The following is a 14,844-nucleotide window of genomic DNA, read 5'->3' as shown; positions in this document are numbered from 1 at the left end:
GAACTGGTGCCCTGAAGAGGGCACGGGATTTTGACGCCTCTGAGAACAAGCCTCCCTCTGAATTCTTCCCTCCTTTGCATCGCACAGAGCCTTGTTGTACAGGGCGAGCAGACACATGCATGCTGAGACCTCACCGGCAGCATTTCCGGGAAGTGAGATTCCCACGGAGGGAGAGGGTAGTGCAGAAGAGAAGGGTCTTGCCAGAAAGAAGAGGGAACGAAAATTTAGTGAATAAACGCTGTATTTGTTATCTATCGCTATGTCACAAATAAACTCAAACCTAATAGCTTAAAGTAACACCAAATATTTATTCTTTCACAGTTTCTGGGGGTCAGGACTTTGGACATGGCTGAACTGGGTGGGTCTGGTTGGGGGTCTCTTGTGAGGTTGAGATCAAGCCGTCGGCCAGAGCTACAGTCATCTGCAAGCTTCTTGGGACTGGAGGATCTGGCCCAGGAGAGGCTCCCTCTCATGCCTGGCAAGCCTGTGCTAGCCACTAGCAGGGGGCCTCGGGTCCTTGAATGCACACTTCTCCAGGGAGCTGTCTGAGTGTCCTCACACCATTGGCAGCTGGCTTGCCCCAGAATGAGTGATCCAAGAGAAGAGGGTGGGAGCCACAATGTCTGTTATGACCTGACCTTGGAGTCCCATGCCATCATTTCTGCATTAGCCTCTTGGGTATAGCAGTCAGCCCAATCAGAGTAGAAGGGACACAAGGGCATAAGTACCTGAATACAGAAAGCCAGAACCACCGGGGGCCATTTTGGATACTGGCTACCGTATTTACTATGAACCAGACCCCATAGCCTATTCAATCTTCACTTATCTGTTGTTAGAAATTTGCATTAAGTTTCTATAACACGCCAGGCCCACTCAAGTGCTCAGCGCCTATGTAGTGGGAATCATTATCCCCATGTTACAGACGAGGAAACTGTCTTGGAGACGTCAAGTAACACTTTCAGCATGACATCTCCAGTGAGGCATGGCGCCAACCCGGACCCCAGATCTTCTGGCTTCAATGCCTGATCTTGTCTCTCTTCGCCACGCTGCTTCCTAGAAAGCAGAATGTGCCCTGCGCTAGGAGTCAGGGGTCCTGGGTTTGATTTAGGCTCTCCGCTAACTTACTGGGACACCCGAGCAGTCACTTGCTGGAGCAGACAGTGTTGACTGCCTGCCTGTGATCATTAGGACTCTGTCTGCTGCAAGTGTACTAGCCCTCGCGTAGACAAGTGTAGAGATAGTGCAGAGCTGGAATAGCGCTCTGCTCTTCGAGGTTCTAAGGCCCCAGCCTCCTCCAGCTCACTGCTCTGCTGTGACCCTTGTTCTCAAGGTCCAGCGTGGTAGCACCCACAGTCCTGGCAGCAAATGGAGGAAAGAAGAGAAAAGAGAGCAAAGGACTCATGGCAGATGTCTCTTCAAGAAGATTCCTGGAAACGTCTGTGTGAAACTTCTGCTGACTTTCCATAGCCCAGAACTTAGTCACAGGGTCCTATCCAGCTGCAAAGGAGGCTGGGAAATGTATTCTTTATTCCGAGTGGCCATATGCCCAGCTGAAATCTCTATTATTTGGGAAGAAATGGAGAATGGATATTGGGGGAGCACTAGCTATCTCAACTACCCTACCCAACAGCCATTAGTCTCTTCCTTTTTTAAGCAGACCCCTAATTTAGTTCACTCTCCTCCAATCAGCCACGAGCTTCCAGGAGGGCAGGCCTCAGCTCCAGGGGATGAATCATGACTGGTCAAAGCCAATCATGTGGACTCATTCCTTTGCCAGCGATTTACTTAAGAAGGGCATATGACACCATCTTGCCCAATGAGAAACAAGGGTAATCTCTGGAGGGTTCTAGGACATAAAACAGGAATAGTCCCATTTCTGCCCTTAGTAGTTGTTGTCTACTTATAACCTAGACAGAAACAGCCCCCTTAGGACTATGAGGGGAGCCAGTCTAGGAGATCAAGACAACCCTCCAAGGATTCCGGAGTGGAAAGAAGAAAAATATCTGTTCCTTAGAACATCTTTGAGTCACTGGATTAACCAACTCTGGAATCACACTACCTTCAAATACCGCCTGTTCAGAGTATGTGATAATTCGTATTCAAGCCACTTTAATTGGGCTTTTTATTATTTGTAGCTAAAAAACATAATGATTTGTGAACAACTATAAGCCAACAAACTGGACAATCTAGAAGAAATGGAAAAATTCTTAGAAACATATAATTTACCAAGGCTAAATCAGGAAGAAATAGAAAATCTGGATGAACCAATTACTAGTAAGGAAAATGAATCAGTAATAAAAAAAAAATCTCCCAATGAAGAAAAGCCCAGGACCAGATGGCTTCACTGGTGAATTTTACCAAACATTTAAAGAAGAATTAGCATCAATCCTTCTCAAATTCATCCAAAAAATTGAAGAGAAGGGAATACTCCCAAACTCATTTTATGTGGCTAGCCAAGGCCTCTCATTTATGAGGCCAATCCATTTTACCAAAACCAGAAAAGTGCACTACTAGAAAACTACAGGCCAATGTCCCTGATAAATATAGATGCAAAAATTCTGAATAAAATACTAGCAAATCTAATTCAGCAGCACATTATAAGGATTGTTCATAATGATCAAATAGAATTTATTCCTGGGATGCAAGGATTTTTCAACGTACACAAATCAATGTGCTACATCACATTAATAGAATGAAGCAAAAGAATCATATGATCATCTGAATAGACACACAGATAAAGCATATCACAAAAATCAACGTCCATTCGTGACAAAAATTCTTAACAAAGTAGGCAGAGAAGAAACATATTTCAACATAATAAAGGCCATATATGACAAGGCCACAGCTAACATTATACTCAATGGCAAAAGGTTGAAAGTTTTTCCTCTAAGATCAAGAGTGAGACAAGAGTGCCCATTCTCATCACTCCTATGCAACATAGTACTGGAAATCCTAGCTAGAGCAATCAGGCAAGAAAAAGAAATAAAAAGTATCAGAATCAGAGAGGAAAAAGTCAAAAATTTTCTCTATTTGCAGGTGACATGATTTTATATACAGACAATCCTAAAGACTCAACCAAAAAAACCTGTTAGATCTAATCAATGAATTTGGTAAAGTTGCTGGATGCAAAATTCAGTAGTGTTTCTATACACAAACAGCAAATTTTATGAAAAAGAGATAAAGAAATTTATCCCACTAACAATAGAATCAAAAACAATAAAATACTTAGGAATAAAATTAACCAAGGAGGTGAAAAATCTCTACTCTGAAAACTACAAGACATTGATGAAAGAAATCAAAGAAAACACAAATAAATGGAAAGTTATCCCATATTTATGGATTGGAAGAATTAATATTGTTAAAATGTCAATATTATCAAAAGCCATTCAATGTAATCCCTATCAAGACTCCAAAGGCATTTTTTACAGAAGTAGAAAAACACTCCTAAAATTAATATGGAACCACAAAAGATCCCCAATAGCCAAAGAAGTTCTGAGAAAGAACAGAGCAGGAGGCATCATACTTCCTGATTTCAAGCTATACTATAAAGCTATAGTCATCAAAACTGTATGGTACTGGCATAAAAACAAATAGACTAATGCACAGAATTGAGACCCAAGAAATAAACCCAAGCCTATATGGTCAACTAATATTTGACAAGGGAGCCAAGAATACTCAATGGAGAAAAGACAGGCTCTTCAATAAATGATGCTGGGAAAATTGGATCTTTACATGCAAAAGAACGAAACTAGACCTCTATCTTACACCACTTGCAAAAATTAACTGGAAATGGATTAGACTTAAATGTAAGACCTGAAATCATGAAACTCCTAGAAGAAAGCATAGGAATAAAGTTCCTTGATGTGGGCCTTGGTAATGATTTTTTGGACATGACGTCTAAAGTACTAGCAGCAACAACAACAACAAAAAAAACAAGTGGGACTATATCAAACTAAAAAGCTTCTGCACAGCAAAAGAAACCATCAACAAAATGAAAAGGCGACCTATGGAATGGAGAAAAATATTTGCAAACCACATATCTGATAAGAGATTAATATCCAAAATATATAAAGCTCTCATACTCAATAGCAAAAATAAAATAACCCAATTTAAAATGGGCAGAGGACCTGAATAGACATTTTTCCAAAGTAGATATACCAAAGGCTAACAGGTACATGAAAAGATATTTGACATCACTAGTCATTAGGGAAATGCAAATTAAAACCATAATGAGATATCCCCTTATACCTGTTAGAATGGCTATTATCAAAGAGACTAGAGCTAACAAATGCTGGCAAGCATGTGGAGAAAAGGGAACCCTTGTGCACTGTTGGTGGGATTGTAAATTGGTACAGCCACTACAGAAAACACTATGGAGGTTCCTCAAAAAATTAAAAATAGAACTACCATATGATCCAACAATTCTACTCCTGGGAATATATCCAAAGGAAACGAAAATACTAATTCAAAAAGATATTTGCATTTCCATGTTCATTGCAGCATCATTTGCAATAGCCAAGACACGGAAACAAACTAAGTGTCGTTCAATGGATGAATGGATACAGAAGCTGTGGTAATGTAAATACAATGGAATATTATTCAGTCATAAAAAATTAGAAAATCCTACCGTTTGCAACAACATGGATGGACCTCGACGGCATTATGCTAATTGAAATAAGTCAAAGAAGGACAAATACTGTAGGACCTCGCTTATATACGGAATCTAAACCAAAAAACGAAAAACCAAACACGTAGAAAAAGAAATCAGACTTGTGGTGACCAGAGGCGGAGAATGGAGGAAGGGGAAATTGGAAGAAGGTCATCAAAAGGTACAAACTTCCAGTTATAAGATAAATAAGTACCAGGGACGTGATGTACCACATGGTGACTGTAGTTAACACTGCTGTATGATATATAGGAAAGTTGTTAAGAGAGAAAATCCCAAGAATTCTCATCACAAGGAGAAATTTTTTTTCTTTTCTTTTTATTGTTTATATGAGATGATGGATGTCAGCTAACCCTATTGTAGTAATCATTTCACAACATACGCGAATCAAACCATCATGCTGTATGCCTTAAAGTTATACAGTAATGTATGTCAATTATTCAATAAGACTGGGAAAAAAACCATACTGACTGACCTACTTCCCTTCTCTTGGCATTAGCTGTTCTATGAGAGGAATGGAGAGGTTGTCCCAATGTCTCATTTTCCTGGCGAGGAATCCAGAGAGCTGTGTGTCTATCATGCTAGTGACAGAAATCCTATGCAAACCAGCTTAAGCAAAAAAGAAATTTATTGGCTCTCATAGCTGGAGGGAACACTCTGGTATTTGTAAAATTAAAGAAAGATCTTCCAGAATTGGTGGGAGCTGGGGACTCGCTGCCACCAGGATTCGCTCTCCCCTTCCATCTCAACTCTGTGACTGCTTGTGTGTTGACCTCAATGTCTCCTGTTGCAGACAAATCTCCTCCACATTGGTGGATAGGGAGAGAACAAAGTGGACAGGAATCAGAGGTGCCAGCAACCCCAGTGGGAAAAAGGATTCTTTGTAGATTTATCAATCCAGGGAGCATTCTCTGGATGGCTCTCTTGGATCACATGTCCATCCTCTGGATGAATCATGTTGCCAGGAGCATTGGACACACTGACTGATCAGGTTTGAGTCATCTGTTTACTCCTGTTGGGGAGGGGACTGGGGTAATTGAGACCCTCATCAGAACTACATGGAGGGGAAGAGGAGCAGTTCCCCAAAGCAGGGGTATTGTTGCAGAAGAAGCAGGGAAACGTTGCTTGGAAGACAAAACAAGAACAGAAGCTTAAGGCACACCCCGTTCCCCAAGGAAAGAGTCCTCAAGTGGTTCTTTCTACTGCAAGTTGCCATGCGTCTTTCCAGTACGTTGAGTGAAACCAACCCCTCTGCCCAGAGAAGGGCTTCCGCTTGAAAACCCCCAGGGGCCACTATTCACACTGACTCTCAGAATGGTGCCTCTTGAAGCTGGGCTTTGTATGGCAGCCCTGAACTGGATCATGCCTGGTTGGACCACGGATGAGTGGCTGAGCCTCGAAGGAAGCCAGCCATCTCTTGGGGTCTTGTCCTAAAACTGTAGCCAGAGGGGCTACTGCATTTTGAATGATGGCTCTATGAGTCTGGACCAGTTAGGAAAAGTCAGAGTTTTCCAAATGGTGCTTGTATTTGAGGGAGGGGGTGGAGGGTTTAATTCAAGAGATGGATTTAAAGGGCGTAGAAGAATTGAGAAGCCAACAGGATGGTGAGGCATCCCAGAGCTTAGCAACCCTGGGAAGGGATAGAGGGAAAACAGGAGGTGGTGTTACCAGAGCCCAGAAGCCAGGGCCAAGTGGAAGAAGCTAAACCACAGCAGGGGCTGCCTAGCAGAAGTTGCGCCCATGGAAGAGGGCTGTCTCGGGGAGCAGAAGCCACAGAGGGGACACAACTGCTTCTGGAGAGGCCACCTGAGGCAAAGAGAGAGGGAGACAAACACCCTGGCTGCTCCCGTCCTTCCGTCCTACCGTCTCCCTCCAGTGGCCTCCACTGGCTGAACTCGGATGGAAGTCGGCTGATACAGGAGCCCAAGAAACGCAGACTGCAAGGGCCAGTGTCTGGGATTGCGTTGAGTCTGTAGATCAATTTTGAGGACAGTTGAAAATTTAATCATATTGAGTTCTCTGATCCATGAACACAGTACATCTTTCCATTTCTTCTTTTATTTCAGCAATGTATTTTAATTTTTCCATGTACCAGTCTTCGTACACGGTATACTTGGTACAGTCTTTGTCAGATTTATCACTAAGTATTTCTTAGTTTTCAATGCTGTTATAAGTGTTTTTCTGGTAATTTTAGACTGACTAGAGGGTTATCAGTTGTACTGATTTTTCTTAAGGAATCAGCTCTCGGTTTCATTCATTTTCTCTATTGTTTTTGTTTTTCTATTTCCTATGTCATTGATTTCTGCTCTGTTCTTTATTATTTCCCTTATTCTGCTTATTTTGGGTTTCACTTGATTTTCTTTCTTAACTTTCTTTAAGTGGAAGTTCTGATCATTGGTTTGAAATCTTTCTTCTTTTCTAATAAAGGCATTTAGCAATGTAAATTGCCCTCTAAGTACAGTTTTAGCTGCATCCTACAAATTTTGACATGTGTTTTCATTTTTGTTCAGTTCAAAACATTTCCTGGAGTGTGGTGGTGATGAGGTTAGGAAGCCATGGAAGGACCTCCCTCCCTCCTGACCCCGGGCTGGCTTCCACGGGCTTGCCCTCCTCTGCACCGTGCTTTCTGTTTTCTCAGCTACACAGCTGGACGCTCTGCCTTTGGCAGCACTCCTGTCAGCACAGGCTGGAGCTGGAGGGAGCAGCAGCTCAGACTCCCAGAACTGAGGGGTGCCAGGCTGAAAGGATGTACAGCGAGGAACTTTCAGAGGATGAGGGTTCATCGTGGGACACTGAGGAATGTGCAGACACAGATGCGGAGTCACTCAGGGACTCTGAGCTTCCAGAACTGGGATGTCAGCAGGCTGTATGAAAATGACCTCTGGTGGCCTTCACTCTTCCCAAGGGAGAGGATCTGATGGGGCCGGCTGGCCATCGTGTCTGTCATTTGCCTATTTGTCCTCAGATCCATTCCTTGCCCTTCCTCTGCTCTGCATCTCAGGGACACTGGTCCTTGTAGCCTGCATTTCTCAGGCTCCTATATCAGCTAGGAATGTAAAATGACACAAACACTTTGGAAAAGGGTTTGGCAATTTCTTTAAAAGCTCAACATACAACCACCAAATGACCCAGCCCTTCCACTCCTAGGTACTCCCCCAAGAGAAATGAAGTATATGTCCACACAAAGACTTGTGCACAGATGTTCACAGCAGCATTATTCATAATAAGCCAAACTTCTAAACAGCCCAGTGTCTATCAAAAGGTGAATGGATAAAAAGTTGTGGTACGTCTATACAATGGAGTACTACTCAGCAATAAAAAGGAGTGAAATACTGATACACACAACAACATGGATAAATCTTAAAATAACTATGCCTACTGAAAGAAGCCAGAGGAAAAAAATGCTGCCTACTGTAGGATTCCATTTAAGTTAAATTCTAGAAAATGCAAACTAGTCTATAGTGACAGAAAGCAGATGAGCAGTTGCTGAGGGACGGAGGTGGGGTGGGAAGGAGCCTGAGGGAGGGATTATAGACGATCACAGGGAAGCTGGAGAGACATGGATGAGGTCACTATCTTGATGGTGGTGATAGTTTCATGGGTGGAAACATATGTCAAACTTCATCAAATTGTACGCTTCGAGTATGTGCAATAAATGCCAGTCACACCTCAAAAAAGCTATTTTAATAAATGGAGAAGAAATTATTTCATAGAGGAAAAGTGAGGCAGCAGAGAACAACTTAGTGGTGAGGGGCAGTATGTCATCGTGCCTGAGCACATGGCCTGGAGAGCCAGGCTCTCTGGTTTCCTGCCGTGGCTCCACCACTTACTAGTGCTGGACATTCTAAATAACACTGTGACGGGCATCCCCAAACACAAAACCTTCTAGCACATCTTGGAGTATTCCTGTACAGTCAATTCCTATATAGTACTTAACCTCTTGCTATCTCAGTTTTCTCATTTGCAAAATGGAGATAATGATATCTATATCATTGGGTTGTGGAATTAAATAACTGTGTGTGTGTGTGTGTGTGTGTTCTAGAAGAGTTTCCTGATCCATAGGATCCTATGTTACCAAAAGCCGCCTGGAAGCTACAAAGTCAAAAACACAGATGACCCCACGTTCTTGTGGTGTTGGCCGATGGTTCCCAACCAGATGGCCACCTCCTGGGGCTCAGGGACCGGGAAGGGGACACAGAGCGCTGGAAGGCATGAGGAGGACCAGGCGGGTGTGGGAGAGGGTGAGGGATGAGGTTAGAGGCAGAAGAGAGAGTTTGTTTTCTGGGCAAAGCCCCCAAGACAGAGAAAACCAAAATGTTGTGATAACGTATTTCTTCCCCAGATTTCATCCTGGTAGAATCACTGGCCAGTAATTATTTAGCAAATTAGAGAATCTACCAGGACCCCAATCAGGTATTTGAGGACGTAATTGTTCCTAATTAGAAAAAGTTCTCAAACAGGAGCAATGATCTCTGTTCTGTTTCCTTCCCTCCCCTCCTCAAGCTCAGTCTCTCTGCTTCCCCTCCCCCATTGGGCCTTCCTGCAGCTCCTGCTACTGGGGGACGGGGTGAGGCGACAGCTCAGGTCCATCACCACCACCAGCGCCTGCCTGTAGCGTCGTGCTAGGGATCCGTGCTGTGTTCCCAGGGGCCCCATGCCTCATCACCTTGTTTTCTGAGGGCCTCTTTACTGGTCTCCTCTCCCACTAAATTAGGCTCCCTGTGGGCAAGAGTTTGTCTTATTTATCTCCTGTCTCCAGACCCAGCTCAGGGCCTGGTATCCAGAAAAGGCTTAGAAATGATTGTCGAAATGAAATGACAACTCAGGCCCCAGAGTGATGGGGCCAAGTGTCTCCTTCCAAGCTCAGGACCCTCGCTCACCCTGTCACTGCCCAGAAATGCCATCCTGCCTGCCTCCGGCAGAGGAAGCCCTGTAGGAGGCGAGATCTCAGCCAGCCACCCGCGGGCTGCGTTGCTCCAAAGGTGGTGGGATGCTCTAGGTTGAGGGATGAGGGAGCTTCATGAGCAGCTGGTGTTGGGTTTGGGGAATTTGGAGTTACAAGGAAAAGCCAGCAGAGACCATCGTGGAGGGTCGGAGGTGGGCTGTCCGGGCAGGTGAGAGGTCTGGTCTGGCTGAATTATTGGAGATGCTCAAGGAAGGAAGGAGGCTGGGGGGTGTGATAAACCTTGGAGGGCCACCCAGGAGTGTGGGCTTCATCCCGTCAGCACTGGGGAACCATCCAGCAAAGACATTCCTGGAAGCTGAAGCCAGAGTTGGTGCTCATGACAGAAGGGAGAGGAGAGAGACGAGGGCTAGAGAAAGGAGGCAGGAGGTGGCGGCAAGGGAGACGGTAAGGGCCCTAGAGACAGGTAGCTGTCAGTGCAGGGACGACCCCAAACAACTCAGATGAGACGGTGAAGGCAGGAGGCGAGGAGGAAATCAAACCAAATGCCTCATTAGCAATTTCCCTTCTAGGAATTTACCCTAAAGAAGTCATTCGGCATGTGCTTGAAGGTCTTATGTTCCATGATCTCCATCACAGTATCATTTATAATAGTAACATGAGTGGGGAAAACATTAGGCCAAGTGAAAGAAGCCTTTCACTGAAGACCACATATTGCATTACCCCGTTTATACGAAATGTCCAGAATCAGCAGATCCCTGAAGGCAGCAAGTCAGTGGTTGCCAGGGCCGGGGCTTGGCGGGGTGGGGGGGATGGAATAGGGTGCCTGCTAATGGGTACAGGGTTCCGTTTTGGGGTGATGAAAATGTTCTAAGAATAGATTATGGTAACAGACAGACAATTCTGTAAATATGCTAAAAAACCATTGCACTGTACATTTAAGATGAGTGAACTTTATGGTTTGTAAATTATATCTCAATAAAGCCATTCAAATTTCAAACAGCGCAGGGGCGTCCAGGGCACCAGGGGGATCCTGTGCGCTGTGAGGAGAGTGCTTTCTGTGCAATGACCCACGGACAGCTCTGGACCCCAACACGATGAAGCTGCCCTGCAATAGGAGCCAGAGCCCCTCTGTGAAGAGGGTGACATGGAGTCATGGACAGGACAGCCTCCGGGAAACAGCTGGCGGGGAGGAAAGCCCACCCAGGGTGACCCTCCAAAAATGACTGTCGCCCCAAGTGCCTTCCTCGTGGACAGCCAAGCAGACGGGGCCTGCTCTTCAGGCTGCCATGCTCTACCCGCAGCCTCCTGTCTGCAGCGGGGTGACCAGGGTTGCTCTGTACCCAGCCGCCAGGTCAGGTCATGGCTGAGTAACAGAGGAAGGCAGGGTGCCCAAGGAAGGGGCAGAGGAGAGAGAAGCAAGAAGGAATCTGACAGTCCTGGGGTTGAATTCCAGATCTGCCTCTTAACCGGGTGTATGACCTTGAAGGAGTTCCTTAGCCTCTCTGCGTCGCAGTCTCCTCACCTTCCTCAAGGGGGAGCAGTTGAAGTTACCCTAAAGCAGGTGTGGGGAATGGGGTGCAATGCCTTAGGGGCCCCTTTCCATGGGAGCTGGGCAGGGGCATCATCACTCTGGGGCAAGCAAACCCTGGAGATGGGGGAGAGCCTCACAGGGCCCCCAAATCTCCATGACCAGAGCCAGTCGGGGCAGGGCCAGAGGGCAATAAATCACGGATGCCTGAACTGGAGGGGGGTACACGATGAGGAAGTGGGGCTCCCCCCGACACCCGTTGTCCCTCCTTGCATCCACTTCCCCACCCCTCCACCTTCCATTCCAGAAGCTTCCAGCATGAGGGTCTTTCAGGCTTCTCCGAAGACCGAACTAATTAAACCTTAATTGAACAGCACTAATTAGCTTCTTAATTACACGGAACCACATGATCAGCCACGCAGCAGACACTCACTGTTCATTAGGAAGCAGCCTCCCCTCCCCGTCCCGTTTCCTAGGACCTACCAGTTAAGGCGCCTGAGGGGCCCCTGGTAGGCAGCAGCCCCAGCCCCTAGTCCAGCCCCTGAGCCCATCCTGATCCTACAGGGGTCAGCTGGCACGGAAAAATCACAGTGCCTGGCCCGAAGTCATGTGCCCTTCCATGACAATAATATGAAAAATAGCAACTTCTATCATCTTGAGCATCTTAGATTCAGGACCCTGCGGCCTACCTCCTTCAAAACTCCTGACCCAAATCAGGGTGGAAGTGTGTGCTCTGGAGCCCCGAGTTTCAGCCTCCCTGGGGAGAGGGGAGCCCAGGGCAGGCCCAGCTTGGAGAGTGAGACAGAGGGACCCCACATCCATGAAATACCCGCCTGGTGCTGATCACCCCCCGCAGCCTGGCATCTAGAACCTCAGACACCCAGCAGAGCAGGTACTTTCCAGATGAGGAGACTGAGGCTCCACCAGAGACAGAAATGGACCAGGAGGGTCACACAGCTAGGAAGTCATGGAGCCAGTTTCAGACCTGGGTCTGACTTCAACCCTGAGCCACTTTCCACTAGTCCTACTTCCTCCTGCAGAATATCCCAGATCTCCATGTTCAAAATTGGGACCTGGAGCGGGAAGGTGACTTGTCGCTCCCTGCGGAGCCATTTGGCCCCAGCAACACAGCTCAACTTCTCTATCGAGCCAGGTGCAGGGTCCTCAGGGAACAGGGACAGGCTGCCTGAGTTCAGATCCCAGCTCTGCCCTTCTAGCTCTCAACCTCTCTGTGCCTCAGCTTGCAGCTCTGTAAATGGGGATGGTAATAGCACCCCGCACCCCAAGGCTCACTGTGAGGATTAGACGAGCCAACACGTGAATCCTCACCGACAGGTGCCCGCCTCACAAAGCCAGTGCTTTACAAGGGCAGTGGTTACTATTTTCTGTAATGGAAGTTGACGGTGCCTCCAGGAGAGCATCTTGGGATTTGGGGACCCCCACCCCTCCTTCCCACTCCTCATGGTCCCTCTCCACTGTCTTGCTTGGGAACCACTCCCAAGAGCTCCACCTTTAGTCTCTAGGTTGTCACCTCCTGAGATTCTGCCCCCAGGTGTGACTTTCTCTATATGCCTCACCCACCCCCAGCCAGCCTTTACTGGCTCCTGAGCAGGCCCCTAGGTGGCCAAGCCTGTCTGGTCAATGGGGGCACACAGATGCCCCAGCCCATCCTGCAGGAGGTGTGGGCAGGCAGGGGACAGACACTGTGTATAGATGTAGTGGCCACACATCTTGCTTCTCCCAGGATGGTCCTCGGTTTCACCTGTTGCCCTGGTGTCGTGATTCCTTGTGTCCTCTTCCACCCTCAAAGTGTCCTGATTTGGACAATAACTGATATGACCCCGCAGTGGACACCCCTCCCCTGCCTGCTAAGGATCAGTTGCCGTGCACACCAGTCCCGGGGAATCCTCAGCTAGGGGCTTGGGTTGTCGGCTCCCCGGACAGAAGGGGAGAAAACAAAGGCCCTGAGAGGTGGGTGGAGGACTTCCCCAGGTTCCCACCACAAGAAAGGGGGGAGTTGAGAGGCTAAGCCACGTTTGGGGGCCTCGAATGCATGCCCCTTCTCCTCCTGCCCTGCCACGCTCCTTCTCTGCATTGGCAAGAGGACACCATGAAAGCAGGGCCATGCGGGATAAGGAGTGCCAGAGGCTACTTTTGGGGAGCGTGGCCTCCGAGTTGGTGTTGGGTGGGCAGGGGAGAGGCACCCTGGGATATGGGGAAAGGGCTTAAGGCAGAGGGACCAGTGTGAACAAAGCCACGGCCAAGGGACCCGTGTGTGGGAACAGCAACTCGGCGTCTGGAATAAAGGCTGTCTGGGTCGGCAGGTGAGGGTGGGTAGGTGACTGAGTGGATTGGGAGCAGGTAAGAGAGAGGAGCCTGCAGAGGGCAGGGGACAGGGGCACAGGCTCCTATCCAAAGAACTACCCAACCAGACAAGGTGTATCCCCTTACTTGTGTTCTGCCACTGGCCTAAGGACTTGACATACACAGGGCGGGGGGGGCCCCAAAGTGCTTGACTGAGAGCTTCGTGGAGGATGTGGCACTTATGTTGGCTGGGGGTTGAAAGACGTACTGCAAGAGGGAAGAGCTCGTGCCGGCGCTGAAGAAAACCCATCTATGGTCTCTTCCAGGACTGGTGGACCTGGACCAGCTCATCAGGTCCTGGGACGGTTTCACAGACACGTGGCCTGTTCGCGGAGAGCTTCGGGTGCTCGGAGAAGTTTATCCTCACTGAGGAGTCCCGGGGAACCAGCCCCTGGGTGCCCATGCTGGCTCCAGGGTGGGGTGGGCAGAGATTTGCTTGCTGCCCATGCCATCTCCTCCCACAGCTTCTTGCCCTCCTGAGTCTTCTTCTGGTCCCTTTCCAGGGCTAGGATGCTCAGGATGACCCACCGCTTCCCTGCCTCGGTCCTTGGTGAGGGAGGAAGGGGAAGTGGAGATGCCCAGCTCCGGCTCCTGCTCCAGCAGCTGTGGGCACTGCCGGCCACCCCCCACCCCCACCAAGTCCCTGGTGTCGCTACAAGAGACACAGCAATTAGGTCAGAACGCCCCTCCAGATGCTCAGGCCCTCTCATTTTCTGGAAACTGTTACAGTGTATCAAGGAAAGCCCTCCCGGGGCGTTCTCCCAGCTGTTGCTCTATTTCTGACACAGGCTGCTCTCCCACCTGCGATTCCCGTGCACTGCCCTCCCCTTAGCTAAGGCTTTCTGTCCTTGGACTCATTACCAAGTCTCTCTTTGCCTTTTTCTCCTCATCTGTAATGTGGACACGACAGTACCCACCTCCTGGGGGGTCACAGAGGACTTTGGGGGTTCATTCATACAAAGCAAGGGCCCAGCACAGAGTAGGCGCTCAGGAAACGGCGGCTACAATTCTTCTCAAGGCCCAGCTCAAATCCCTCTTCCTCCAGGAAGCTCTCCCTGACTACCACAGCCTTAGGTGGGCCCTCTCTTCTACCTTCCACTGCCCACTCCTCAGTGCTTGCTATAGCCTGATGTGCATCGTTTGTCAAGATATACACCTCGCCCCCACGTTTCCTGGGGGCTCACCATGCGCCAGGCGCTAAGTGGCTTACTGTTAACTCATTAAACTCTCACAACATCCCTATGAAGTAGGTAAACTAATAATATCTCCATTTTACAGAGGAGGAAAATGAGACACAAAGAGGTTAAGTAACTTGCCCAAGGTCACACAGCAAGTAAGTGACAGACCCAGGCCAAGGACCCAGACAGTCGACATGCTTTT

Source organism: Equus asinus, chromosome 8 (genome assembly GCF_041296235.1).
Source record: "Equus asinus isolate D_3611 breed Donkey chromosome 8, EquAss-T2T_v2, whole genome shotgun sequence".
Lineage (NCBI taxonomy): Eukaryota > Metazoa > Chordata > Mammalia > Perissodactyla > Equidae > Equus > Equus asinus.
This window is presented reverse-complemented; position numbering follows the sequence as displayed.